Below are 20,872 nucleotides of genomic sequence, written 5' to 3'. Positions count from 1 at the left end.
CATACTCAGAAGAACCTCACCCTATCCAACAGAAAAACTTCACGATCACCTATCAGGACATATGAATCCTCCAATCAAAACAGCCAAAATAACAGGAAGAGTCTCATAGTACATCACCATATCTACCCATCGGATCTCTCCTCTACCGATGCTCTCATCAGCAAACATGAATCTGCAAGCCTCCATCCCAACTCGATCCTAATAATCATACTGCACTAGCTCGCCAGTCATTGGGATGTGCAGAATCTTGTAGACATCCTCAAGAGTCACACTAATCTCACCCGTCAACAGGTGGAAAGTGTTATGCTTGTTGTGCCATTTCTCAGCTAAGGCAGTCAACAATCCTCTATTATGTGTAATCTCAGGCATAAATAAAAAATGGTGTAAACCACATGTATCTATATGTCTGATCTCAGCCTGGGACAACTCTGGAACTAAATGACGTATGGCCAGTAATTTCTCCTGACACTGGAGAATATCAAGTTTCTCTTGTTTTTCAAGAGAAATCAATCAATCAAATCAAACTAAATCAATCGATCAATCAAAACAAATTAAATCAATCGATCAATCAAATCAAATTGAAGCTACTTAATCATCAAATCTATCAATCAAAGCTAATCAGAGCTACTTAATTATCACATCTATCAATCAAGCTAATCAAAGCTACTTAATCATCAAATCTATCAATCAAAGCTAATCAGAGCTACTTAATTATCACATCTATCAATCAAGCTAATCAAAGCTACTTAATCATCAAATCTATCAATCAAGCTAATCAAAGCTACTTAATCATCACATCTATTCATCAAGCTAATCAAAAGCTACTTAATCATCACATCTATCAATCAAGCTAATCAGAGCTACTCAATCCAGTAATCAAAGCTATCTATCGATCTATCAATCATGCAATCACTCAATCATGACTCTATTCCATCATACATGCGTATCAAACATGTTAAAACTAATCATTAAAGTGATTTTTAGCTTTTGTACCTATCAACAATCTCAAATTTAAACAAAAGCGCTATCTTTTTTAGTATATGCGCTAGTCAACGATGCATATGCGCTAATTTAAGCAAAAGCGCTAATCAACGATGCATATGCGCTAATCGACCATGCATATGCGTTGCTTTGTGCATTTGCACTATCCTATTGAACATAAGCGCTAACAAATGACACATATGTGCTACTTTAAGCAAAAGCAACATATGTGCTACTTTAAGCAAAAGCACTAACATTCTATGCAAATGCGCTAACAAATAGAGCATATGCGCTAAACAATTCATTTGCGCTAACCAAAATTGCATATGCGCTAAACTAAATTGCAAATGTGCAAATGCGCTAATCTAAAATCGAAAAAATCAAAAATTTCAAAAATTCAAAAAAGAGCGCCTAAAAAATGAAATTTTGAACGAAAACTTGAAAACACAGCTCGAGATAAGTTACATATCGGATAACCATACTCGACAAGCCGCTGATATTGCCGAACTCGCTCAAAACGATGACACTCCACTAGAATCACCATTTGGCCACCTTAGCAAGAATATTCTCTCCAAAAGCTGACAAGGATAACAATGAAGTTAAAATTAGCCTTGGTTAATTTTATATTTACTATTTGAAGAGTAATTAATTTCAACAATGGGGCAATTTAATTTGTTTTTTACAAATGTATTTAATTGATTGAATTTTTTATCACATTATCACGAGATTAATCGTTCAAACTTAAATTTTCAACATTTTTACAATCAATCTCCTGAGGGGGCACACAATCTGGATTTTCAATCTCTATCAGGCATTATCGAGACTTGATTTAATCTTTGAAACAATGTTGTCTCAACATCATTTCAAAGAGGGGCAAAATGTATACACCTAAAAATTGACTATGAGCAATTAAATAAATATTTTATATTTATTTAATAATTATTCATCTATTAAATAGTTAATTCGAAAAGATTAATTAATTTAATTCATTTTCATATCTTTCTATTAATTAATATTTTATTAATTAATTCATTATCCTATTCTTCTAATTAATTAAATATTTAATATTTAATTATCCGTATAACCAAGTTAATTAAATATCTAATATTTAATTATTCCCCTAACCAAGTTAATTAAATATCTAATATTTAATTATCTTCTCCAATCAATTAAATATCCAATATTTAATGGTTATTCTCCTATCCTATAGTCTCAAATATTAAATAATTCTTAAATTATTTAATCCATTTTCCAACTCACCCTCCATCTCCACTTCATCTTCCCTTTGCCAACTCATCAAACATGTGGCTAAAGAAATTAATATTTCTTAATATTAATTAATGATTTATCTCCAACTTCTAAAATTAATGAAATTGTGTACGTACACATATTTCATAACCATTTCCTATATTATCTCCAACACCCTCTACATCTTAGGAAGGACTTGAGTCCACTTGTCCTACCATGCCTAAATTTCCTCCAACCATCCCTAGATTCTCTCAGTCAGCAACCCAGTCAAGGTGAGATGAGTGACACTTGTCCTCTCCTTCCCCCTTTCTCTCAACCTTCACCTTTGCTCATAGCCATTCAAATTTGTAGATCTTATCATGACCGTTGATCTAAGCCACATCATCTTATCCTCTCAAGGTCTATAAAATCAAGAGCTTCAATTGAGAGAGAGTTAGACTTCAAGAGACTTCAAGTGCATTTTGCAAGCTAATCATATGCATTCGTGAGTTTTTGAAGCAATTAGCAAATAGAAATTATCATATATCATTTTAGCATAATCATTTTAGCATAATCATGTAGCATTTGCATATCATAGTATCAGTTAACTACAAGTTATCAGTTCATTCTTCATATGCCATCTTGGAAGCCAACAGTGCATTGTCTGAGAGCACACCATCTGCAACCAGGAACAGTGGAGTTAGGACACAATGAGACATAAGCCATGAAGGTAAAATAATGTTTTATTTTAGTATATATTTCATGTAGTTTCATTGGTGGATTTTGGATTTCCTATATGCATTTCCATTGTATTTTGTGAAACTAACTTATTACAGGTAATATTCTAAGGATGAAATTCAAGCTCACACAGAAACAATTGTTAATACCCCACAAACTTTGTACCTCCTAGAGGTTGGCTAGGGATCAAAAGGAGGCAAACTACCCACAAGAAGGGACTCACGTTTTATTAGCGAATTGGTGATGCAAAAGATTATAAAGGCTCCAATCAATTGTTGGCTTGACAGGATGATCAGCCACAATGGGACTAAGACACAACCCAAACTCCTACAATAGATAATTGTGAGATATTTTTGGAATGGGTGAAATCCTTAAAGATCAATGTCATGCGAAGGAAGTCAACCCATGTGTCATAAACCTATTTTATTATATAAGAACAAATGACAAAGTTTGAGGAATAAGCATTGGATAATGTTGTGCTAGTAGTTGTAATAAAATAGAAAAGCATACATTTTCTAGAATTATTGGGCATAAAGTGTATATAGGTGACTTTTCCAGTCTATTGTCAAATCTGAAGGCTAAACCTTGCAAGGAAACTACATCTTTAACAATGCCCAAAATATCTACAAAATTCTTCTAGTTGAAGCCATAAAACCAACTCAATAAAATATTCAACTATATCTAGGGTAGGATCTAGAATGACAAGGAAAGGAATAGGCTATTCTCCAACTCCACAAAAGTTGTTTCCCCACCCCTATTGTCCTTTAGAATAGGGGGATATTTTTCAACCTCCAAACCCAAATCTTTAGTGCTTTCCACTTCAATTTTTTCACTAGTATCATAGCTCTCTAATCCAAAACTTGTATGACTCCTTTATCTTTTTCACTCATTGGATTTTAGGGGTGTCTATTTTCATCTTCCTCTTCCTCAAAGTGGTCTTACACTTCTCTTAGTTTTCATCATAGTCTATGTTCAAAGGACCAAACACCTCCTAAACAAAGTCCTTTGAATCATCACCCCCTCCCCTCCATCAATAATATCATCCTTCAATAAACAAATGATGTGATAACACAATGCGATGACTATCCCATTGACTACTTCGTTTGTTGTCGTGATTCTGGCTCAATAGAAAAATTTAGAAATACCTCTTGTTTCGGCCTTCATTTATGTTGCACCAATGGGCTCCCCTTTTGTTGTGGGTGTTTCTCAAGGACTGGAATTGATGGTTCCCTACCTTGCTCAGTTGATGGTGTGTACACCCCTTCTCTTATGCCTATCAATGTTGGTGTGGGTTCGCATGTCGGTGTGCCTTCTCTCACTCTTGGTGTGGGTGGGTTTGTTGTTGATGGTGATCTGGCTAGGGCTTTTGTGGGTGTGGGAGCCCCACCCGCTACTAGTGGGTGGAGCTTTTCTCATATTGCCAGATCTATTGTATTGCTCTTCCTCCCAAGGATAAATCTCATCCTCTTCCGTGTGCCAAGACCTCCCCTATTATGGTTTGTGGCCTTGATGTGGTAGAAAATGTTGGCTTTTACGAACATTGTGGGTTGGTGTGCAGATTTGATTGGTTTTGGCCTTCCCTTCTAGAGCTACATCAGTGGGTGAGTGATTCTTGGAAGCCTTTGGTTGTTGGTATCATTGAGCTTTATGCTTGTGTTAGGGGGTTTTTTATTGCTTTCTTTTCTTCCCCTGAGGATCGTGACTTATTGTTGAGAAAGTTGTGGGCTTGGGGAGTTAACTCTCTCTCAATCAAACCCTGGATAGTTTCTTCTAACCCTCTTACTGAACCACTCAATGTGCATCCAATGTGGGTTCGTCTTCCTAATATTCCTCTTTATTTTTGGAAACATTCTTGTTATATGAGGTCACTGATAATTATATTGGATATTTCTTGAAAGTGGATGATACTATGTCCTTCATGGGTCATTCTACTTTTTCTCACATTCTAATCCAAATTGACATCTTTATGCCTCTCCTTGGGGATGTGGTTCTTATGGTTGGGGATAGGCCATGGACTCAATCGCTAGGTTATGAGGGCCTCCCCTTTTGTTGTCGTAGGTGCTTCTCACCTGGTCACTTAGGTACAAATTGTTCTCTCTCGAGTTGTAAAGGTATTGCTACTTGGTAGAAAGATGTGAATGTTGATCATTTGACTGTTGATGCTTCCAATTTTGATGACCCTTCACACGTTGATGATGACTCCTCCCAGGATGAGGTTGTGCCTCTAACTATTATTGTGGCCTTTGCTACCTCCCTCGATCATACTCCTACTAATGTGACCTCCTTTGGACCTGAGGTTTTTACTCTTGTCACTCTTATTCTATAGCAACAGTTTGGCCCTATTATGTAGCAACAGTCTACTCCAAGTGTTGTCAAACTCTTTGAGTGAATTCCCCCCTTGATCCCACTGGTAATGATGTTCCTAATAGTAGAATTGTCTAGACTATTGTTTGTTGTAGGCAAAAAGGTAATTCTTCCCCCAAAAAAAAAAAATCTTCTATGTCAATTTGTGGGTGATTCCTCCCACTCTTGTGTTGGGATATGAGCTTGTAAAGGATCAGGACCCTTGATTTGTTGTCTTTCTTTTATGTTGCTTATGATTGTTTGTATACAAGATTGGCACCATTGTTTTTTATATTAAATATAATGGAGAATTACATCATAATAGTTTCATCAAGTTGTGTGAGGGAAAAAGTGACACTAAGCAAACATGCCCTAATTTCACTTTCAATCACACACTTGTGGAATACGAAAGAGCCTAGAGGTATCACACAATTGGCTACTTCTTTTTGTGGAAGAGAGAGCCATGGGCTACCTATTAGGATTTCTATTCCTTTGTTGCAAATGATAGATAGAATGATGCAAGTTCAACTATTAACCCTAAAGTGTAAGTATGAACGAGTAACAAGATTGCAGAATTGAGATTAAACAATGGAAAGCTGTAAACACAAGGACAAGACAAGAATGCAAATGCGTACCTAGAGTCAAAATCTGAGTGAAAATGTTCAGGACGGGGGCGTGGGAGCCACTGTCCTGATTCTGCCCCTGAAACTGATGTTTTTGGCAACCTGAAAGCTGTCGAAAATTGTTGAAAACCTGCTGTCTGACAGAAGGACCAGGGCGCCTAGCACCCCTATCCTTGGGACCAAGGTGCCCAACGCCCCTGTCCTGGTAGGACCAGGGCACCCCACGCCCCTGTCCTAGCTTTCTGGGCTGGAGTTTGGTATGAAGTTCAGTCTCCGTCTGCTTCCATCGGATCTACAACTTGCGGCGTCGTCCGAATCCCGAAACCTGCACTTATATCTGAAAAGGTATGGTGGGCGGCTATATAGGGTTTTGCCTTAGTCAAACCCCCGCTTTGGTGATTTCCACCTCCACGAATAGCCAAGTTGTATTGTAAAAGTAGTGTGTGTGCAGACCTTGTGTGTGTGCAAGATCCTAAAATGCAAGTAAGCAAACTAGAGCAACCTAGAAAGTAAACCCTAATTGCTTGTAAATGATAATGTAAGTGCTCCAAATCAAGATGCAAAGTGATCTAAAGAATGAATACAAATGATGTAATGAAGCTTATGCAAAGACATGAAAACAACATGAAATCATACCCAACCCCAAGGGAGGGGTACAAGCCAATCTTCAGTCGGTGATCCCTTATTGTTCTTCAATGTCTTCAAAGCCCTAAATGGATGAATGAAATTGATGAATGCTTGATGGATGGATGTTGAATGTTGTTGAAGTCTTCAAAGATTTTCTCTTTCGCTGCGTAGAAAGCCCTTGAAACCAAAAATCGAATCCTTTCAAATGAAGAAAGAGAGCTCTTATATATGAAACCCTAGGTCTTAATTTCAACTTTTGGCCGACCTAGAGATTGAATCTCCCGCCAATTTCTTGGGGTTAAGCTTTATTTTATGATTGGATCGCGCTCCTAAAATTTCAGGAAAAATGTCCGGGACCGTGTGCACTCCGGGTGCCATGGTCCCAGCAACTTTTCACCAAATTTTCAGGGCCGTCGGATATGATGATTTTAGGGAGAATCCCGAAGTTACAGGTGATTTCGAGATGTTTTGACCCTCGAAATCAAGCCCCCAAGTTCAAAATAGGACCTAATTAGGGTTTTTGATTAAATGATGTATTGGAGGAATAAATTGAAAGGGGCACACTTTAATGAAAGGGCCCAACTTTATGATATGGAAGATGATAAAATAGGACCTTAGACCTAATTAATTTAATTAATTAAGTGCTAAAGGGGAAATGCAATGCAAAATGCAAAATGCGCCAAGGCGGGTGCTAAACTAGGTGTGAAATTGTACTACTTTAGCAAGTGCGTACAATTTATGATGCTACACAAGTAAGATGCTACAAAAAGATAGCTTGATAAATAATAGAAAGATAGATCATCGACATCGCCTAATAGGTAGAGTATACCAGTCCAGATAAAAGACAAAAAGAAATTACATTACATCAAAACTGGATGCATCAAAATATATGTAGATAACTCTCAACGTTGATAGCTAACATCTTCATCATAGAAACAAGTTGTCCACCTAGCCAGCCCCTTCATCCATTTATGAATTTTTCTTTCATTGCATGGAATTGGAACGGCCTTTGGGATAACTTTTTCTATTGCAACTAGGACACCAATACTACCACTAAGATTGGGATTGTTGTGACTAATCTTGCCTGCCTCTTTCTCTTTTCCTCCAACTCAGCAATAAAATTAGAAAGGACAATTTCAAGGGGGGTCTTATCTTCAATGGTCCTTGTCCATGTATACCCATGTGAGATCTCCCATGAAAAAACTTTGGTAGTGCCTTCCTTAATCAGCTTCTCAAAATTTCTTTTTGCCAATCTCATGACTACTATGACCTGCCAAAATACATTATAGGTCATGAGTCTCCTGAGAGACTCAGTAAGCATTCTTTGATTGCCATTAAAAACACCATTTCTAAATTTCCAAATTAACCATATAATTTCTATAGAGATAACAAACCAATATATATTAGCATTTTTTGAAAGGATTGACACATAGCCTACCACACTCTCCTAGTCCAGTACATTAACATTGATAGAAATGCCAAATAAGTTCCAGATTTCTTTGGCAAAAAAATAATCAAAGAAAATATAAGTAGAAAATTCAAGCACTTTGCAGCAAGTGAAGAGATTAGAAACACCAGTAGACTTAAGGATAGGTAGCCTATGCAGAAGTATGTGCCAAATAAAGCACTTCTTCGGTTCCACAGGTCTATCCCAAATGTAGCCAAAGATTCTACTCCATGTGACTCCTTCATAATTTGCATTCTAGCACCTATTAAGGTGCTCAATAATGTCTTCATTATCAACAAGTTGTGTGTAGGTATACTTAGCTTTAACCTCTAGAAGGTAAGATCCATTAGGCCATTTAAACTAGGTACATCTTTCATCATTATTTTCAGACACCTTGGGAAGAGAAAGGATATTGCATGCCTCCCTCATTGTAGTAAAGGTTCTCCATTGAGATTGTGGAATATCAAACATGGAGCGTAACTCATTCCATGAAATTAAGTGACCATCCTTCACTATATCACTAAAACACCTTATCCCCTTAGCTACCCAACACTTGGTCGAGAAACCCTAAATGAGTGCAAGGGGTTTATCATTATGAAACAAATTCCACCAAATGGATTGTTCACCATAGATATTCATGTAATCATTAATAATATTATTGTGAGAGATCAGGTGCCTGATACCTTCCCAAGCCTTCCAAATTGCTTTAAGTGGAAGAGATTTCCTGCAATCAAATAATTAAGCAGGAGAGATTTCCACGTCAAGCTTTATTTCAGCACAAACTTGGATATATTGTGTCTAAATAGGATCTTCCAAGAATTAATTCCTTGTAAAGACTTAAAAATCCATTTAGTAGCCAGAGAAATACCCTAAAGCCTTACGTCCTTTAACCCAAGACCCCCTTTAGTTCTGCTCATCGTACACCATCTCCATCTAACATCATTCATCTTTTTACCATCTTTTCCATCTGACCAAATAAATTCCCTAACCTATTTTTGGATATGATTCCACTAATAATTATAAAATAACCAAGCTAAGGTATAATAAATGTTGTATGAAGATGAAATCTTTTGACAAACCTGTATCCTTCCTACCAATGTGAGATAATGTTTGCTCCAATTCCTTGGCTTCTTGTCAATTCTCTCTTTAACCCACCACCACATTTCCTTGAGGTTTGGGCTTATGGCAAAGGGTATGCCCAAGTATCTAACTCGGTACTCCAGACCACCCCACATTAGAGAGTATTTTCTAAACCAATGTGGGGGATGGGAGTCCCATCCAAGCATTATGGATTTAGACAAAGAAATTCTACTCCCTAAAGCCTCACAAAACATATCCAACTTAACCATTAGGGCAAAAAAGATCCCCTCATCTAAGTTCACTAAAATAGCAGTGTCATCTACAAATGGAACATTGGATGGTTCTTCTTGATTAGGTAAGTTAACCCTTTGACCCTAGTGGATAAGAGGTTGTCCCTCAATAGGTAAAAAAGAGCATCTGTAACAATAACAAAGAGAGCAGGTGTCAACGAACATCCTTGCCAGATGGACCTTGAAATCTCAAATCCTTCAAACCTGTCTCCATTAACTTCAACATCGGCTTTAGCATTAGTCATTCGAGTCCTTACCATTTTACAAAATGCCACTGGGAATCCAAGCCCTTCCATCATCATAGATATAAAGCTCCACTCAATTCTATCATAGGCTTTTTCATGTTGGGAAAATGGTGTTATACACCTTGCATAATAATGTTCCATTGTTGTATTATTTTATTATTGTGTGAGGTGGACATGAAATTATATTGTAATATCATATTGTATTATTGCACCTAGGAGCACCTAGATGGACGTGTAACATGTAGAGATTCTCTTGGGTTATTCTTGAAATCACTTGATGAGTTGTATTGATACATTGGTATTATTATAATATATTTATTTAATATTGGGGAATGTAATTGTGACAAAGTACCCAATATTAAATATGATTTATGGGTAGGTAGGAAAAATATTATATTTTATTGTCACATGGTTTTGAGCACATGGTTTTGATGTAATACCACTTGGTGGTTTTGTGGGAGCTTGTGTTTATAAAAGCAACCACAAGGGTAGTTGTTTGGGTTGGTCAATTAGCCAGGTTAGCATTTGTGGAGGAAGCATGGCATGGGATGTGTGGATTCATGCTTGGTCACATGGAATGCTTGGTTATGGCTTGGTTTTCGAAGGCTTTCCATAGTTGTATTGTAATGGATGCATTGTTGATAATACATGGTGGATGATGCTTTTGGAGGCTGGGTTTTTCCCTCATGAGTGTTTTCCTTGAATATATCTTGTGTCACATTTTCATGGGTATGTTGTCTATTCTTAGCATGTTAATTCTATGTGTTGATTTGATTAAGATCTAAATTGGGTTAGGTGGAAATTGTCATAAAGTTGGCTACAAGTTTCCTTTCAAGTGGTATCAGAGCTATTGGTTTATATGATGTTATAACCCTAGGTTGAATCCATGAATGCATAAAAGATTGAAAAGATAAGACAAGATATGAGGGTTTGTTGTGGGTTGTGGGTTGTAGATTTGTGGGCATTTGTTGCAGATCTGGTTTTATAAAAATTTGTTTCAAATTGGGTTTCCAATGATTTGCATTTTGGGGGTTTTGGGGGTGGAGTTTCATATTTGACCCCGTGGGACAAAATGGACCCCATGGTTGTGATCAAAGAGGTCGGGAGATAAAGTTTGATATATAACTCGACCCATTTTGATGACAATGATCTAAGTTTGAAAAAAAAAAATAGCCTTACGGTCGTACGGACTCGACGTCGTCAGAAATTTAAAAAAAATACAATATTTTTTTGCAGCGAAAAATTCCTTGTCGACCATTTTTGTGAAATATTATTAAAAATTAAAAAATAAAAAATGTGAAAAGCATCGAAATAATAATAAAAAAAAATTAAAAAATAATATTTTATGGCATATTGGCATTTTTTGGGATCCAGATGCTTGCATTTAGCCTTATTGGTTGTTTTTCTTTGATGGAGCATATCTTGGGCATATGAAGTCGGATTTTTTACTTCTTATAGTCGTTGGAAAGGTGATTCCATGTACTTCATCATTATGTGATTATTTTTCCAGATTTTGTTGTTTGGGCAGTGAAATGTCAACTGAGAGTTAGAGTTACCTTGATGGCTTTGAGAGATCATAACTTGAGCATACGAAGTTGGATTTTGGACTTCGGATAGTCGACGGAAGGCTCTTGGAGATCACTACACATTGGTTTAGATTTGGAGCAGGTTTGACATTACTTATTTTCTGATATTTTGATTTGAGTTGTTTATGGGTTCTTTTGACTTTGGTGACAGTGTGAGTTTATGGCATATTACGTATTGGAGATTTTGATTTGATGTCATTATAAACTCGATGTTGTATCTTCATTCCTCACATGTTGACATGGTTATCAATTTTGGTTTGAGTATGTATGTTGCATTGTTGGGTCTGCATGTTGTGCAGTGTTGTAGGCGGTCTATACTTACAAGATTGCATTTATGGCTTGGATATGGGTTGTTTATGCCCATAGACCTTTCATTGTTGACGCACATTCAGATTGGTGGCTTGTTTTAGTCACATGGTTTGCTGATTTTGTTATCATGGTGAGGAGGAGAGATGTTGTTACCAGGTACAGTTATGATGCAGGACCTACATGGTTGACTATATGATGTTGATATGTTGGACACATTGATTTAGATGCTTGCTTTGTGGATGTGATCATGATGCCATGGTTGTTCCTTGTGTTTAGGGACTTTGGAATGACATGGTTGGATTTGTACATGCTTTGATTGATTATTATTTGATTGGATTACTGATTGATATGGCAGTTTATCTTCTTGTTTGAGGATCATGGTTACTTTGACTTTTGGGAGCTCATGATGTTGACTTTGAGTTCTTTGATAGTTAGATGGATTTGGTTGATTTTCATGTTAGAGGATGGTTTTACCATATTTTCATGGATAGCTTGTATATACTTTCAGTGGGAACTTTTGACAGAGTGATGTGGCGGTGTAGGATTTGATCCTAATTGTTTGTTGGTGGTTTTGTATCTTCTTGTGATGAAATTCATGGTTTACTTGATATCGTTGACATTTCAGTTGTATGTGTGTAGACCTAGATGATCTTCATTTAGGAGATGCTTATCACAATGCCATGGAGAGCATGGTATCACGGTTCAGTGGGAGCTTGTAGCAGTGATGTGTATTCACCATTGGATGGTGGATGATCTTCTTAGTGTGCAGATGTTAGGAAGATGCCTTAGATCCTATTGCTGCAGAAGGATCTTTCACATTTGTGGGTACACTTGTAGGAGATGGTGATCTTCATGATATTTGAGGATGTTGACATCTTGAGGGCTCAAGGAGTCCTTGGTTGAGGTGTGGTTTATGCTTTCATTTGACATGTTATCCTTGCTTGATAGGATGGTTGATATTATGTCATGGTGCACTCTTGATACTATTTTTAAGTTTTGACATGATATGATTATTTGATATGTTCATATGGAGCATGTTATCTCTTTGAAGGAGATGGTTAGATCATGTTGTCATGTTTATATTCTTGATTCTACGGTTGGAGCTTTGACATTGATCTTAGTAGTTCTCTTTGTATTGGGTACATGATCATTTTCTTGATTACTTCATGGTGATGCTATGTTGGATTTGGAGTTTGGCATGGATTGATTTGTTACAGGTACTCATGGATACTTGGAGGATGTTGGTGATGCTAGTAGTCTATTGTTATTAAAGACTTATGTTGAGGCAAGTTATTGTTTCAGCAAAAAGTCTGAGGAGCATTCACCTAGTCTAGACTTGAGAGGAGATTGTTCTTAGATGAGTCATGAGACTTGGACATCTTGGATGAGCATTCTCATTCCCCAATCTTGGTCTACTCGATGGTTTACTACTTGAGAGGTATTGCCCATTATTTCCTTTCAAGTGCATTATATTTATGCTTATATTTCTTAGATATGGATCTTGAACTATGGAGATGTTTAGTTCTGGAGGGTTCATTTGAGAGATGTATGGCATTGGTTATCTCCTTGTGCATTTGAGTTATTATTATGATGGTGGCAGTCATTAATATTAGCTTGGGAGATGGTTCATTGGGCATATTCCCTTGGGATTGGGAATGGATATTTCGTTTGATCTTGTTGGTTATGAGAGGCTTACATCCATATTGATTACATGTTATATATGTTTATTTGGGGACTGAATGGGTTTTTGGGTGTTGTTATGTTTTTCATTTGGGGTTTTATGGAGGAGATCATACTTGACACAGTTGGCATTTAGAGGTGTGTGTAGAAGGACATACTATACGTTTTGATTTGCAGTGTTTCTCTCTTTGTTTCGGTTATCTTTCTGGATGTTCGTATTCACATTGCATTGGCTAGAGATTGTCTGGAGATATGTTTTCATTGGTTTTGTGTTCATGTGTTGTCATGTGGGAGATGGCATAGAGGTTCCTTTATCTCTTTCTTTTGTTGGTGTGGAAAATATGGGAGAATGTTGGAGACATCGTGTGAGAGTGGTACTTGCAGGTTATCAGTTTACATGATGTTCATATTGATGTGGATGTTCTTGATACTTCATGGTTACACTTCTATGATATATTATTAGTGGATTCATTTCTAATATTGATATTACCTATGCAGTGGAAGTTCCTTGGTGTATATACGTGGCAGGTATTGCACTTGGGGCTTATAGTTGCATATGTTGATGAGATGTTATTCACTTGGTTTTTATGCCTTGGAGGCATGTACAGTTGATGTGTTAGCACTTGTTGTGGGTGTTATTTCAGCTATGTAAACAGCTACCTTTGCATTGAATACCTTTGGATTAGTGTTTGTGTTCAGATATCAGTTGGTGCAGGACTTATCATTTGTTGCGACAAATTGTGTGGCTTTCTCTTTGGGTGCCCTTTTCATGTCCAGTGGCAGTGGCATGATGGAGGGTGGGAGCATTCATGTATGAAATGGTGGTCACTTTGTTTCTTGTTGCAGGTATCTTGATAGAGCACATGGAACACTTGGATTCCATGATGGTATATGTGTGTGGAGATATCAGTCTCTTGTTCGTGTGACAGATTACTTCTTGGCCCTTACGTAATTTATACAACAACTGGGAGAATGTTAGAAAAATGGTGTTGTATACCTTGAATAATAATATTTCATTGTTGTATTATTTATTATTATGTGAGGTGGACATGGAATTATATTGTAATACCATATTGTATTGTTGCACCTAGGAGCACCTAGATGGACGTGCAACATGTAGAGATTCCCTTAGAATATTCTTGGAACCACTTGATGAGTTGTATTGTCACATTGGTATTATTATATTGTATTTATTTAATATTGAGAAATGTAATTATGATGAAGTGCCCAATATTAAATGTGATTCATGTGTAGGTAGGAAAAATATTAATTTTTATTGTCACATGGTTTTGGGCACATGGTTTTGATGTAATACCACTTGGTGGTTTTGTGGGAGCTTGTGTTTATAAAAGCAACCATAAGGGTAGTTGTTTGGGTTGGTCAGTTAGTCAAGTTAGCATTTGTGAAGGAGGCAGCATGGCATGGGATGTGTGAATTCATGCTTGGTCACATGGAGTGCTTGGTTATGGTTGGGTTTTCGAAGGATTTCCATAGTTGTATTGTAATGGATGCATTGTTGATAATACATGGTGGATGATTCTTTTGGAGGTTGGGTTTTTCCCTCATTAGGGTTTTCCCAGGATATATCTTGTGTCACATTTTCATGGGTATGTTGTCTATTATTTGCATGTGGATTCTATGTGTTGATTTGATTAAGATCTAAATTGGGTTATGTGGAAATTGTCATAATGTTGGCTACAAGTTTCCTTTCATTTCAAAGTCCAATAATAGCATGGCAGATGACTAGTTAGATTATTTAGCCCAGTTCATGGCTTCCCAACAGGTTAGCAAGTTTTTCAGAATATGACTTCCTTTAACAAAACTAGTCTAAGTCAGATTCACAACCTTAGGAACGACATCCTCCAGCCTTTTGGCTAAAATTTTGGATAAAAAATTGTAGGAGACATTTAACAAATGTCCCCTTTTCTGCTCTAGTTTGTTTTGGGGATTGTTGGCCAATCCTGAGACCTATTGCTCAGTCAGAGATAGAATTTGGGTTTCCTATTTTCTAGGAGGATGTTTTGGCAATTTTGGTGGCTTACATGTTGGAGTTTTACAATTTTGATTCTGGATTCCATCTGAGTTTTTAGAAAGCTTCACAATGATGGTACATGTGTAGCAATCAGTAAAGTTTGGTATAATTACTATTTTTAGTAAGTGGCAGCGATGAGAGCTTATTTTTCTAGGTTTTTTAAGATTTCCAGAGAGCTACGAGATGGTGTGACATGCAATTGAATCTGACAACTTTTTTGGACTTACCATTTTTAGTAAGTTGCAACAGCTGCTCAAAATATGGTTAAAATCACTTTGGAGACTATTTTTAGTAGTATGCTATTTATAGTAAGGACTATTTTTGGCAGGTTTCAATCGTCCATCTCTGAGCCTATTCTTGGCAGTGCAGTTTTCAGTACTTTAGCCTTCAGTTCACTATGGCAGTTGTTCAATACATGGGAAATACTTTAATATATTTTAATGCCCCTTGTCCTAGGCGTGAGACTTATGTATTTCTGGTTACGACTTAAGGGGACGACTTGAGGTGATAAAGTATTATTTTAAGTCATAAGGTTTGGCCACCTAAGTTTTATTTTCACTTAATGGATTTTATATTATTAGTGGACCTCCTTAAGTGGTACAACCCTCCTTATGTGCTCATGAAATGTTTTATAAAGTGAATTATCAGTTAAGGCATGATGGACGCCTTAGAAAGAAATAAGTTATTTTTTGAGATATATTTCACTTATTCATCTTGGACGCCCCATTATATTTTATTGAAATTTTTATAAAGTATATTTGCTACCTTATGAAGGTCGACTTGGGAAGAAAGCGGAAATGAAATGCAAATCTCAAATTAATGCAAAATGATCCTGCATTTGGGTTTGGCATCCATCTAGGGGGAATGTGAATTTGAATTTGGAGGCACCAAGATTATAAATAAGAGTGATGGGCTCTTGTTTTAGTATCCATGAATATTTTGGTAACGAAGTGCTATCAAATTTGTGCCAGACTTGTGCTTCGAAGTTGAGAGCTTCCTAGCCTTGTGACTGTTTTGTGCTTGAGAGATAGCACCATAGCTGATTGAAGAAATTATTTCTCTTTTAGAGGGATATATTGAGCTTATTGAAGATGGATTTCGTTGATGCATTTTCAGTTTTCTAAATTTTAGAGTGGTTTTCTTGTTGTTGGTTGGTCCATGGTTGTAGCAGTTAATCATTCATATCTCACTGCCTGATCATATGACTGTTCTGGGTAATGGCTCATTGGATTCCTCTTTGCTAGGTGCCCCTCCTTGTTGAGCTTTGGATTTTAAAGTGAAGCACCCGATTTTTAATGTTGATCGACCCTCTCCAGGCAAGCCTTACCATACTACAATGACATTGGTAAGTGTGTATAAAATTTTAAGGGTTGTTTGGCTTAGTTCGTTGATTGGTACTTGGGCGTCCTTATCTTATCTCTCCATTGCAACTAATTTGGAGTCATTCAGAGGTGTTTTGATGGAGATATGGACTTCACAATACTGTTGGTGTGATTTTTGGTGATGTCGATATGCTATATCAGATTTGGTAAATTGTTCATTTTGGCTTGTGATATTCAGTTTCTTGTTTGTAGCTTCTTGGAGTACCTTCTTATATCTATTGGAGATTGGAGCTTTATCGTACTGACAATATCTTGCAGAGTTGCTCATTGTAAGGTTGTGTTCGATGGTACTAAAATAGTCCATTTCATCCTGCATTTTACTTTCTTGTATTGCCCACTGCATAAGTGGAAGAGGTTGTCTTCCCCGCCTATCTCTATTTCATATTGTACTCTGTCCTCCCACTGAATAAGTGATCTAGTGATAGTTTTGTCATAGAGGTTGGCTTCGTCGCCTATCTCTATTTCATATTATACTCCTATCCTCTCACTAAATAAGTGGTCAAGTGATAGTTTTGTCATAGAGATTGGCTTCGCCAACTATTTCTATTTTATATTGTACTCTTGTCCTCCCACAGAATAAGTGGTTGAGTGATAGTTTTGTTATTTCTAATCCTCCCACTAAAAAGTAGTTGAGTGATTATCATTTCTTTAATTTATTGCTCCCTCTAAACAAGTGGTTGAGCGATTTCTTTACTTTCAGAATTTCTTTTCAGTGCAAATATTTATTATCCTAACCTTAACTGGTGAACATTGTTGTGTTTAAAAATTGAAAAAAAAACTAAGGGGGATATTTCAGTAGTATCATAGCAGGTTTTCCTGCCAGCCTGTGGGTTTCGTTGACAATAGTTCTCAATGAGTGATAGAGAAATCAGATACTACAATAAAGAATAAAATAGACATCAATTTCAGATTCCTTCAGTTTGGGTTCAAGGGACATCATCAAAGCTGGTTTTCCTTCCAGCCTGTGAGTTTAGTTGATTAATTTCTTCATGAGTAATAGATAAATCAATTATTCCTACCATCTTGTGCTTTCAGCAAAAATTCAAAATTTAATAATGGGTTCGTATGAGCAGAAGATTAGAGAAGAAATTCTTGGCATGTTTGAGGAATATGATACACTTCCTCAACCTATTAAGGAAGAATTACCTTTCAATTGTTTCATGAACCACCATTCAAAATTATGCTACAAGACTGAGTTTGCGAAGAGAAAGTATCACATGATAGCTCTTGATCTATTTGCTCGGGAAGAGGGTAGAAAAATTACAAATGAGGAGTTTGATAATGTTGATGACGACTCCTATGACATGCATGCACTTACCATTGATGAGTTGGTCCTTCAAGAAGAAGAAAAATCAATATTTGAGGTTGTGAATGATGAACCCCTTAATGTTTCTTATGGATCTAGTGATGGTGTTGAATTCACTCATGTGCTTTCTAAGGAAGAGAAGATGAAGAATGAAGAAGATATTGTCATTGAGATTAAAGAACCAGCTATGATAAATCAATGACAAGTAGGTATAAATTATTTTGGTTCCCCTCTAATTGAGTCTAGCATTGTTTAATCACCTTCACCTCATCTTGGCAAGGAGTCAAACCATAGTTTGGGATTTGTTGAGTATGATGACATTCACCAATTAGCTAAAAATGATGATGAGACAAGCTTTGAAGAGGAGGTACATGAGACTTGGGGCAGTCATGGAATCACTGCTGGAAGATATGACAAAGATTATTATTTTGGTATTCATCATAGCAGCAGTTCACTTTCTTTAGAAAATCAGTTTATTGTTTCCAATGATAACCCATTGTTTGAGATGGGTATAGAGAAGACATATGACAATCCACTTTTTGAGTGGGAAGATGAAACATCACTTAGTTCTAGCATTTCTCTTGGTGAGAATAGCAATGTGTGGAAACTAAGAGAAGATTCAAGGTCTAAGTTGGAGTTTGGTTTACATCTTGTTGATGATCTATGTTCACATTATGAAATAATTGGATACCCTCACAGTAGACCACCAAATCTAGATAATACTTGGAGCTATGGTGAGCACTTTTTAACTAAACAAAGTAATCAACCTTTAAGCATTTGCGATCTAGGTGTGAAGGCAAGTAAGGACGATGAGGAAATCATGTGGGATGAACTTCCCTTTGATCTTGATGAGGCTCAACAAACAGATTGTGTTGTAAGCTATGAAGAGGACATTAGAGGAGAAGGTGTCTTTGGAAAAAGAGTTTACTTGGCAAGAGTTCATTGAGGAGGATGTAGAGCAACGATAAACAAAAAATTTCAGAACAACGATCAACAATGACTCATTGATCAAGTTAGGGGCTACCACATCCTTTGATCAAGAGGACGTTGAGGAGGATGTAGAGCTAGAGGACCATATGCTTCTTGATGATGGAAAGTTTAAAGAGGTTATCAAATACAAATCTAATTTACCTATTCATGAAATTGGTGGTAAGCAAAAACTTGAAGATTTAGTAGAATCTGATCCTCTTTATGATATTGAGCAATTATAGCTAGTGGGTGGTGAAGAAAAGGAGTCTCAGAGTAGCTTTGAGGGCAATGAAGACAAGAAACAAAGTTATGATTTTTAGTTACATCCAATCACCAGTACACCACCTGTGCATGTTCACGAGTAGAATAATAAATTCATGACGTCCTTTGAGAATGAGGTATGAGTTCCCTTCTTTACCAATCATTTGATTGTTCCTTTTTCTCATCAACTAGTGGATAGGGAAGATATTCTGAGAAAAGGATGGTTCTATGTGGAGTTGGAGTCTCTAGAGAGGATATTTCTAGCCTTGGAGGTAAGCATATGTATTGTTTTGGATGACGATTTTCTGTGTTGCAGCAGTTATTCATCTTCTTGGATGTTGATTTTCCTAAGATGAGATCTCAAGTCAATCATTTTAGACTTGGTGGGCTATTCGTGTACTCTTTTTCAGACTTCACAGTCTCCTAGCAGGATGGGTTTATGGTCTCAAATGAGAGGTATAGCGATTTGGGGCAATCAGTATCCGTGTAAGGGAAGTGTTCAAGCTCTAACTAGTGGTTATCCTTATGCCCTCTCTTCTTCTTATGATTGGGACAACAAACCTTTTCTTTCTTTGGTTCATCATCCTGAGGTGCTTGAAGTGGGATTGTAAGAGTTTTCAAAAGTGTCCATGGTTGTATCAGAATAATTTAATTGAGGCCTAGTAGATTCATGTGGAGTTATGGGAATGATTTTGTTGAGCTCTTGCGAAGGATTGTTCTCCTCCTTGTAGGGAGATTTGGAAAAGTCACATTTACAGTCATGGTTTTGTTTGATGCCTTGGGGAGATATGTTGGGGACTTTGATTGTGACTTGAGTAGACTTTATTTCCTATTGCTCAGGCTTGTGATAGATAGTGGCATTGTTGGTATTGATTAAGAAGAGCTTTATGGGCATGAGATGTTGAATGATATTGATTTTAGTCCTTCAAGATTTTTCAGTTTGAGTATCATGGATGGTAACATTTTGGAGTTGTAAGCGAGGTTAGTGTAGTTTTGGCGTGATATTTTCACAGATGTGATCAAAGTGGTGCAGCATAGGCATGGTGGGTTCTTCCTGCGACGATCATGGGACCTTGGGATCGTACTTGCTTTGGCATGGATCAATTTAAATTTTTCTGGAGTTGTGGTGGCATTGCTTGAGAACAAGCAATGTTGGGAAGGGTGGACTATAATGTCCCCTTTTCTGCTCTAGTTTATTTTCGGGACTATTGGCCAATCCCGAGACCTGTTGGTCAATCAGAGGCAGAATTTGGGTTTCTTATTTTCTAGGAGGATGTTTTGGCAATTTTTTCGTGGCATGCATGTTGGAGTTTTACAGTTTTAAATCTGGATTTTCAGAAAGCTTCTCAATGATGGTATATGCATAGCAATCAATGGAGTTTGGTATACTTACTATTTTTAGTAAGTGGGGGCGAGGACAACTTATTTTTCTAGGTTTTTCTGGGTTTTCAAAGAGCTACGCGATGGTGTGACATGCAATTGAATTTGAGGACTTTTTTGGACTTACTATTTTTAGTAAGTTGCGACAGCTGCTCAAAATATCGTTAAAATCACTTTGGAGATACTAACTATTTTTAGCAATATGCTATTTATAGTAAGTACTAGTTTGGCAATGCTATTTTTGGCAGGTTTCAATGGTCAAGTTCTGAGGCTATTTCTAGCAGTGCAGTTTTCAATACTTTAGCCTTCAATTCACTATGGCAGTTGTTCAGTACATGGGAAAAGTATTTTTAATATATTTTAATG

Source organism: Cryptomeria japonica, chromosome 2 (genome assembly GCF_030272615.1).
Source record: "Cryptomeria japonica chromosome 2, Sugi_1.0, whole genome shotgun sequence".
Classification (NCBI taxonomy): Eukaryota; Viridiplantae; Streptophyta; class Pinopsida; order Cupressales; family Cupressaceae; genus Cryptomeria; species Cryptomeria japonica.
Note: the sequence above shows the minus strand (reverse complement) of the source record.